Source organism: Cyanistes caeruleus, chromosome 4, assembly GCF_971803275.1.
Source record: "Cyanistes caeruleus chromosome 4, bCyaCae1.hap1.1, whole genome shotgun sequence".
NCBI lineage: Eukaryota > Metazoa > Chordata > Aves > Passeriformes > Paridae > Cyanistes > Cyanistes caeruleus.
This window is the reverse complement of record NC_141704.1, coordinates 77,692,574-77,703,253: the sequence shown is the minus strand read 5'-3', so window position 1 is coordinate 77,703,253 and position 10,680 is coordinate 77,692,574. Positions and strand designations below refer to the sequence as shown.

Here is a 10,680-nt window from a genome sequence, read left to right as displayed (position 1 = left end):
GCAGGCCCTTTCTGCTCCCTGCTATGGGGCTGATATCCCCCTGGGCTTTCACAGCTCCTCAGTTTTCCCACAGCTTCTCTCTTTCTTCTTTTAGAGGCTCTTCTGCCTCTTATTACTGGAGGCCAGGCTGAAGGCTCACCTGAGCAAACAATACTTCTTGATCAGAATTACTCACAAGTGTCTGCTAAGAAAGGCAGAAACCTCCCTTGAAATAAATAAATTTTAAACCCTCCCCCTACCCCTTCAAAATATTATAAACTTGAAATCAAGGTGCTCTCAGGCAACGATATGGGAATAGGAATATCAGTTCTTTACTGGAGAAATGAAAATAAAAATGCAATAGTACAAGAAAGAAAAACCACCAGACAAACAACCCACTGACAGAGTCAGAAAACAGCCTGACACCCTGTTGGTCAGGGTGTTGGTAGCAGTCTGATTAAATGGTGGCTGCAGCCCTGCTGGAGTGACAGATGTGGTTCTGTTGAAGCAATGATCCTGTAGAAGGGTGTCAGTTTCCTCTGAAAGGTCCAGTGGTGTAGGTGGGTACAGTCACTCCTCTGGGATCCAGCAGAGAAAGGCTTGTGGGGTTCTGAGTCTCTAAAGATATTCAGGTAGGAATGCTTGGCTCCTCCCCCTGGGTGGAGCATCTCCCAATGGGATGATGTAATTTTATCAGTCATGCAGTGAGACTCAATGGCCCATTAACAGAAGATATCCCCCAGTTATGAGGGATGGGTCATGGAAGAGATAAAGAACACTGCCCCACCTGGTTTTCACAGATGGTAATAGAATACATACTTTTAGTTACATCTGCCATTGCAACCCAAGACACACTGTTTTCAGACAAGAAAATAACCTGCAAACCAAGACACCCAACCAAAAGAACAATCTCTGTTTTAGTCCTTCATTAAAAGACGCTCACAACAATGCAACACTATTATTCATCTGAATCACAGTTTGCATGCATGTTTCAAAGGACACATATTACCGATTTAATCAATAAATAGAGAATTTTTTGAAGTGGAATAGAAATGTCTCCAAAGTGCTGAATGCATTTGAAATGGGAAATGAGGTGAAACTTTTGCAGAGATGTGACAAAATAGAAGACTGGTAAAAGAAATAAGGTGTTTGGCAATGAAATACAAAGTTATTACTAACACTCAATTTGGAAGATTTTTATTAGTCACCTCTACTTGCTCCTCATACTAAAAGTGAAGCCATATAATACCCCTATAATGATGGCCACTACACAGTAGTATTGTGATAGTCATGGTGAATGTGCTGGGTAAGAGAAAGAGCACTTGAGCCTCTTTATTAAACCAGATCTGATTAGGAATTGTACTCCAGGCATGCTTGTGTTAAGCTGTGTATAACTTTCAGGTCAGATATTCACTGTGCTGAGAAGCTCTGGGGTGAAGAACTAGTTCCTGTTCCATTCAGGATTTTATTCTCTGGACAAATGTACCAGTTTGAGAGAAAAGGTATTACATTTGGTTCAGACATAGCTATTTCCATAGAAATGTACCAAATTTGAAAGGTCTTTGATTGAAGATCCTGACACACTTTCAAATGATCAAGTGTCACAAAAAGTGGTTATTTTTGATCTCATTAACTAGCTAAGTGAACGACATTTTAAATGTAGAATAACATTTTCATGATTCAAATTTTTATCAGGCCATTTCAAATTGAAAGGCTGATTAATTTTGATAGGACTTTTACCATAAGTGGGAAAACTGTCCAAATTTTGTTACCAATACATTTTTCACTTGAAACACTCTAAAGCAAAAGATAGTTGATCAGGTAAATAAAGCCAAATTAAGCCAGTCTGTACTATTAGCTGCTGTCTCATTCATAAGTCTCCCTTAAATTCATTTTGAAATGATTATGAACAAGCAGAGATGTTCAACATGAAATCTCACCTCTTCATGTAAATTTGTGTAAACACTTCGTTATTCATGTTAGCTATAAATTACAGCTAATTTGAAGTCCCGTTTGAAAAACTTTGTTACAAAAGCTGTCAAACATTAGTTTAAAAAAAAATAAGAGAGAGGAGAAAAAACTCTCTTAGATTAATGTCACTGAATTTAATAAAAAATGTCTACTGTTAATAGATAGAGACCTGAAGAAGCTGCAGAATTTTAAGACTTGATTTCTCCCTTTAAAAAGATGGGTTTCTATTGGCCTGACTGTGTAAGGTTGTCCTCAACTAAGCATAATTTTGACCCAGAAAATTTAAGGGGTTGAAATAAAAGTGCAAATCTAACTGCTGGACTAGTAGCACAAAAGGTTATTTAGAAGGCAATGAAATACTGAATATTACATTGTTATCTTCTTATTTTTATTTATTTATTGGAAAGTTTTGCTCTTTCTCCTTGCTTTTCTCCCTACCTCCCTTTTCGTTACTTCAGTGGTTCCTTTTGTCCTGAAAAATAACTGAAAATCTACTCTGTTTAGTATGAGTCAATAATCCTGTACCTACTTGAAACACAAAGACCTTTCCTAATTAGAAAAGAATAGTTTGTGTGTTGTGTCCTGCATTTGGATAACAATAAAAAATTCATAGCAAGTCATGAAAGGAAGGTAATATGTAGCTAATATGTTTTGTTTTGTAAGACTTTGAAGTTGATCAGTTTTTTAAAAATTAAATCACTGACATCTGTAGCAATAAATGATCAGATCTATTACACATAATTAACAATCACTTATTATTGTCCCCACAATAATTCCACACATAATTTCCTATTCATTATGAGCTATGACAGACATTCAGCAAGTATCATGATCTGCAGGGTGTCAGCTTGTGAACACAGTTACACCACCAAGGTAGATTGAGGAGACTGGAAACCAAAACCCCCAAAGTTTCTTCAATATATGGTTGAGTTTGCATTACACTCCAGATTGAGATGCATAAATTGTGTGCCCCACTTTCCTCCTCTGGGTTCTGATAGTAACAAAGCCTGCCTTTCTGAAGGGTCTTGATAGTTTTGGATGAAAGACTCTAAGTACAGAGTACTATCCATTAGAGCTGTGGTTTCCAAAGCCTTTGCTGGTTAATAATGAAGTGTGAGCTGCTGGAAATTGAGAAAATTTGCTTGCAAATAATAAAGGATGTTTGCATCAGCAGTCTTATCTCTCCTCCTCTTCTTGTTTGTCATTCCAATGGTAGGTATGGATATGCATCTTTGTTGCTTTAGATCAAGAGTTATTTGCCCTTTCCATAAAAGCAATGGATTATTCTTCAAAGTTAACTGAAGACAGCATATGTTTTCCCATTTATGCTTTTCTTTTTTAAAATTAGCTTGGGAAAACTGTGAGATTGAACATAAACTTGCAGGGTCTGCAGACATGAAATTCAATGGGGAAGCAATACAAATAAAACCAGAGAAAACAGAAGTTCTCTCCCATGAACTAGAACCTTGCAATGATGTTTCTACATTTTAGTTGTTTTAAACACTGATTTCTATAGAAAAGTGAAAGATATTTAGAATGGCAAACAGTAAAGAGAAGATCAAATCAGTAAAGCCTATTCTACATACAGAGATCTTCTAGCTGAAAGGTAGTACAATGTCAAAAATCATTTCAAAACAGTGCCAGAACATATGCAGAGTCACAGAAGGGGATTGGAATGAACTTCCAGAGATTATCTGCTCCAGCATCCCAACAACTAAAATCCAGTTCCCCACAATCATGTCTAGGAAGATGTTTAAGAATAGGAACTCCATTACCCCTCTGGACAAACTGTTCTTGTGCTCAACCAACCACACAGCGAAAAAGAATTTCCTAATGCACAGATAGAATCTCCTGTGCATCTTAAAATTCACAGGTTTGTTAAATCCACTCAGTTTCCAACTGAATTTTATTACCTCGTTGCTGTACTCCCCCCTCTGTTAATTTTATTTTAAAATAAAAATTCTCTGTGTAAACAGTTATCTGATTTCCTTGCAGCTACCAGCAGCTTGAGCACTGATTTGATTACATAATGGGGAAATAGATTACCCATTATTCAACAGAAATAGTCTCCATACAGCAAGTGGAATTCATTCAGGTAAAGCTTCCAAAAATGATACAGCTCTCAGCACTCACCCTTTGACTGTACCCAGCTGAAATATTTTCCCTGGTTTATGAGAGAAGGAGGGGTCCAGCCTTTTTATTGGCTGGGAGAAACAAAATGAAATATTCCCTAAATAGGTTTTTTTTAGTTTTTATAGATAGATAGGGAGTTCAGCTAGGACACAATCCTCAGAAGTTTTTCACCTGCCGTAAATGACACAGGAGAGCTAGTCAAAACACTTTTTGGATTATTTCTCTGTGCAGACCAAGGAAAAATCAACTGTTAAACACTCTGAAGATGTGTTTTTCCCCTTGGTCTGTCAACTCCCATTGCAGTTTTCATGGTGTCCAGTGCTCCAGTCCTTAGAACTTCAGAGAGAGGGATTTGTAACATCACAGCCCAAAAGTGTGGCAACCAAGGGGAAAAAACATTGTCTCCAGGCCATAAACCAATTTTCTTCTGCTCTGAAACATGAAGCATGATTATCCTGGCTGTGCTTCCATGCTCTAAATTTGGCAGGTGTTCTATAAAAGTGGAGGCATCCTTTATCTTTTCTGGAACCTTGAGAGTACAGGTCACCATGTGAAGCTGCAAAACTGGCATTAAAATTCATGAGAGGTTTGGGTGTGACTTCAGCTCAGCAGGCAAAAAAGGTTTCTTTTTTTTCAGCTTCTTAATTCAAGCACATTTCTATATTATTTGGCTAAGGGAGGTACATACTCTAAATCAATCACAAATACATAAAGGCAGCAAAATACCTACGTTAAGTCTGGAAAATAAATACCTTTGACCTGTTTTTAGTCCTTACTGGGACCAATTCACAGCAATACAAGGTAAAGGTCTGAAAGTGAGTGAAGAGAACTTTACAGTCCATGCACCCATTGATAATTCTCATCCTGTTCTCATACCCTAAAAATAATGTATTTATAAATATATCTTACTTTTAATTGTCAGCACTCTCATAACACAGCTATTTTAAAAGCTAGCCAGCTTCAACACAGGTTTTCCTTGAAGTCCTGAAAAACTTGGTAGAAGAATGTGAATGATTTAAAAATGAGATGCTTTCATCTCTTGAAATGTTTGAAAACATTTCAAACATGCTGAAAAATAGATTGCAATACTAAAAAAAAATAAATATTTAAAAATATTTTAAATAAGTTCATTTTCTTTGTGCTTGAATTACTCTGCAAAACCTGAGACCTAGAACTCCTTAAAGTACTTTCATTGTAATTTCTTGCTTATATTCTTTCAAAAGAAATCCCATTTTCACTTAAAGTGTGTCAAGTAAATATTTATTTATATATTTTAACAGAAAGAACTAGAGCAGGCAGCAAATAGAATAAAAACACCTGCAAACATTTCAGACTGCTATTCTTCTTACTTGAATTTGAAATAATCACCAAGAACTTGTTAAAATTCAGCATCACTGTCTAGCTCTGGCTCTATTTTAAGAGTAAGATTTTCAACTTTCCTTCTCTTCTTTAAGCTCAGTTTCCAGAGTCCTTCTGCTCTCCCATAAAGATTGAAGCACCAGCCATTCATTGAATTTGTGGTACTACTTTTGTCATATGCATTTTATTTTTAATTCTTTTTTTCATATATATGGCTATTTTAATATATATCAATATATACATATACATACACACACACTTAGCTACCACTTTGAAATGCTACATGTCTTTTCCCAAGACTCTGAGAGCAAAATAAATTAGTGAAGGGGGTTCCTAAAAGAGGATGGTTAACAACCACAGCAGACAGAAATTTGGAAAATCAGGATATTTGGTGGCTTCAGTTCAGACTTTGATTTTACTGTTGGAGCAGTTTTGGCATGTTTTGATTTTGCTTTGTGTCCTTAAGTGTGCAGAAGGAAGTGTGTCAGGGACGGGTTCCTGAGGTGTTGGACAACAAATGGTAGGTGCATGAGAATCAGGAACACGAGAACTTGGGCAAGGGACTGGTGACATTTTGCCAGTTTGATTTTAATACCTGGCACATCTGTGGCAGCCCCAAACAGCCTATAATTTAGCTAAAACATCATAAAGATATTCAGTGTCATAAAAGCAACATTTTATTTAACCTTCCTGTAACAACTTTAAGAACAGTAATCTGTTAGAGTAGGCTGCATGTCTGGCACATGATAGTGGATGAGAATGAGTAATCAAATCTTAAATATGTATTTGTAGCAATATTGCCTCAAAGTTTTTGCAAATATGGCTAAAAAGTATGTGATGGGAAGAAATAAAGACAGAGAGAGAAAAATAAAATTTCATTGTCCTTAACTGGGAGCTAAGAGCTTCCCAGTACATCAACACATTTTTCATTTGTTGCTGCATATCACTGTAAGCCAACACAAGCAAAACCAAAGCCACAGTACCCCAAATTTAAGTAAAATCTTATTCCACAGTAATTAACACACAAGGTTTAAATAGGGAACTAATTGTATTTTATTATTAGTTTAGTTTTTCCTGATTGTCTGGGGTTTTCTATGCCTTTAATATCTACTTGATTTATTCTTCTGTAAAGTAAGACAGACTAAATTATATCTATACCTCAATTGTTAAGTACAGAAGCCCAAAGAAAATTAAGAACCTCAGAAGAGGACTTTTTATAGTGCTGAAATCCACACATTGTGGGTTCTCTATGTTATTGGCAGATTTCCTGAATTTCCTCCCTTATTGCTCTGATACATCTCAGTACTATTTGCTGCAGTTAAGTTAGACATCCCCACTCCAACCTCATCCCAAATTCATGAATCCTCAAGAAGAGACCTCCAAGTGCCTACAACGGGGCACACCCATGTTCCCTGGCATTGAACATAGCCACTGGATGTATCAGAGGAGAGACTGAATTACCTTTGCCTTCACAGGAAACATTGGAGAGGCTTCATCAGGAATACAGGAGACATCTTTTGGCCAACAAGATCTGCAAAGCTGATCTGAAGTACAAGAAAGACTGACAGGGAGATGAGGGAAATGAAGAGCACACCATATGAACAAAGATTAAGATCCTAATTCTTTCTGCATTGCAAGATGATTCTCTGAGGTGATGACTCCTTTCTGCCTGCATCTCAGGATAAACACTAGGAGGGAAAAGAGTTCATTAGGTAAATGATAAAACTGATACAGTGAAAAGTTGCTTCAGTCTGGCCTGAATAATTTTGGGCTGAAAATGAGAAGATATTATGAACTCTCAGAGCACTGAAAGTCTGGGCACTTAATTATAATGACAAGAGAGCTAAGATGAAAAAAAAGAAGACAAAAGCACTGCATTTTTAAATGTGTGACTATGGGACTATGGATCATTCTTCTTTCTCATATTCATAAAACAAAGACAAAATCATGTCACAGCTTTGAAGGGTGAAAAGAGTGTCAAGACCTTTTTGTTGTGTTTTCATCTAACTACTATTGTGCTCAAAAGCATGTTTGGCTAAACCTGCCTATTACCTGGGACGAAGGAGATCAGCTCTTGCACCATCTCACACTGGTTGGCTGGCATGAAGTTGTTCTTTCCCAGACTTTTCCAGCACCTTGGCTTAGATCTCTACAGGTCTAAGACCTCTACAGATAAAACTGTTGTGCAAAAGTAACCTAATCTTCATAGTGATGACTGGATTTCTCCATGACATAAAAATGCATATGATCTGGAACACGACATTTTCTGTGTTTGAAATAAGTGCCAACTTTATGGCTCTACAAAGCTGGCTGATGTGAATTTATCTGCTGAGGAACTGATGAAGAAAATGTGTTAGTGACTACAGCAAGGACTGGTATCCTGGTTTCTTTCCTAGGTTTTTTCATGGACTCACTAGGGTGCCCTCTGGCATGCCTAGGTATGTTCACTTTCATGTCTGAAAAATGGATTTGTATTTCACATCCATTTGTATATCACATCCTGTTGCAATACAAAACCTTTAATATCTGTGAAGGAATTTGCACAACAGCAGTGTAATGGAGTACATGCTCTTGTGATAATGGGTTATTACCCTATAATGGGTTAGGGTTTTATTTAATTAGAAGAAATCCAAAAGAACAATAGTGAATCAAGCCATTTTTTAAATTTACTAGTAACTTACTAATTTAACTAAGACTAGAATTTGCCCCAGTGTCAGATTCTAGAATATTCATAAATAATGACATAAATAGCAACCACAGAATTAAGCAATTAATGAGCTCTTTTTACCACATGAAAGGCCCTGATACAGACCCTTTATCTCTTGCTAATGAGAAAACCAGACAGTTTCTCCCACAGGCAGTCTGTCGGCTTTCTTCAGGCATTTCATGAATTTTGGTCAGAGCACCCATGATACACAGTAGGTGCACAGAATGGCAGATCCACTCCTCGGTGCAGAAGAATACCTAGAGCCAGACCAAGGCTGGCCACCAGACCAAAACTTTGCTTCACAGTTTATCAAACTTAGGTAAAAAGGACAAACTCACAGAGTCTTTGGAAACAACATTTTTTTGTCGCTTTAAGTTGGTCTATATGAGATTTTCCTTTTCCCCATGAATCCACTTTATGAGAACAGACATGAGCAGAAGAAAGCCAATTATTTGACAACTTAAAAGGTGGGGGGAGCTAAAGCTGTTGCTAAACAATAATGAAACTAATGTTGAATAGCATTCAATTAATATTTATAACATGCAGCAATATTAACAGCAGAATTAACTTATTTTTGTATGTCTGACAGCTCTCTAGTTGATTAAGAATTGCATTATGATATTTTGCATATTTCCCATGCAAATACAGTATTATTTTCAGAATTATTTTTATCCTTAATTGAGACTTTGTTTGGAAATCACTGTTTTCTCCTCTGCTGAAGCTCTGTAAATGATCTTATTAGGGATGTGATTTTTTTCCCTATCACTTTCTCACACAAATTTGTATTAAAAAAATTTACATATCATGTATATCTAAAAGTGCAAATTACAGTCTAGTCGGGTTTGTGGAAAGAATCAGTCCAGAGGATGTCTAAGTTCCATAGGAAATCATGGGAATTGGTGTTCAGCTTCATTTCCATTAAACATGTCCTGCATCTTTACACAGCTAAGAACTTTATTACACCTGGTTTCAAGCAGCTTTGTGAAAAGATGAAGGGAAGCAGAGAAAGGGGTTGGAGCACCCACCTTATGCAGTCATAATCTCCATGGAGTGCTGTGATTGTCCCACAAGACAATCATTTCCTAGTAACACATGTGCCAGACCAGTGGCTCGCAGTGTGATGAGCATTTGGCAGTCTGATGCCATAAGGATGACACAGCCAAGTCCAAACAGCCTTTCTGCCCCACTGCTTATCAGTACAATTTTGCACATTCCACTTGCTACAGGGAATAATTTTCATCTCTTTTGGGTCAAACTTACCTGCGCTACTTTCTGGTTTCAGTTTTAAAACCATGTAGGGATTTGACTGAATTATTGGGTTAGGACAATGGCAGCCAAAACCTAAATGAAATATGGCTGTAATGGCAAGAAAAACTAAGAATAATAACTTACTTCATCCAAAATATAATTTCAGAGGAGGAGTGGAAGCCTCCATGACATAAGTCATTTCAAATTTCCCTGGCAAAAGCATGAGGCAGTAAACAAGTTGAATCCTGTACTGATTCAGTATGATATCATAGACTTTTCTTTCTCCCACTGTGGAAAACTAATTAGATGGGAAAGATCATACCTGGGACTGGGTTCCTGAGATGGAGGGAATAAACCTGAAGCCCTTGGGAGGCAGGATGCTGGGGGATGCTAATGGAGTCATTCCTAAATAGGTCATGTCCCTGCTCTGTGTTTGCAATTGGACCTTTGCCCTCAGTTATCCTTTTACATTGTGAAGTTTGCCATGCCCCTGAGTCTTTGGATGCAGCCCCTCAGATGATGTGGTCTCTGTGAACATTAAAATCTTTCCTAGGCACTCTATCATACCTGTCCCTCTACTTGCCACGCTCCCTAGCCAGACTGGTCCCCAGTCACAGCGAGCCGACTGCAACATGCCACTCTAATGATTCTGTGCTAAAAGTCTGCACTGCTCTAGGAGAGAAAACAGGATAGAGGTGGAGGGAGACAGAGTGAACAGAGAAGGAGGCAGTTCACTGGTGGTTTTAAATATTTTTCCACCTTCATCATGATCTTTTCACTTACATCCAGCCCTGCTTCCAACAAGAAGGACACAAAAAGGATGAATGTGGCAATGAGAACTTATGTCTGTCTCTACTTTCTTACTTTTCTTCTTGGATAAAATTCAGATGCTGGGCTGTGAAAAAAAAAAAATTACAAAAAATCTTCTTTTTGCTAGTTTTTCATGCACTCCAGAGACAGCCAGGGCGGCATGTTTTGGATCTACATCTGTATTTTCATGCTCTTTTGGCATTCCTTTTCTTCCAAGTAATTTACATTATTTTAGATTCTGTAGAAACAATAACTACCAAGCTATTTAGAATTTTCTATTAAGGAATAATAATCAGATTTTCTACAAATCACAGGAAAAAAACTGTAAGGGGGAAAAAACAAAATCACTCAGTTGACCCTGGCAGAAAAGTATAAACTCAAAAGAGCTGAATTCATGCCCTGGTCTGTCAAAAATTTTATTTGTGACATTGGATAGACTATAACCTCTCTCCATCTCTGCTCCCAGACTGTAG

At 37.4% G+C, this 10,680-nt stretch overlaps 1 long non-coding RNA gene across 1 annotated transcript; it reads right to left on the bottom strand.

The window, feature by feature from the left end:
* Positions 1–289: 289 nt before the first annotated feature.
* LOC147653804 (uncharacterized) lies at positions 290–7,130 on the bottom strand. The gene is made up of 2 exons (XR_015285789.1): positions 6,904–7,130; positions 290–4,647 (listed from the first exon to the last, which is right to left on the bottom strand). It is a non-coding gene; the product is annotated as an uncharacterized LOC147653804 (long non-coding RNA).
* Between the last annotated feature and the right edge of the window lie 3,550 nt (positions 7,131–10,680).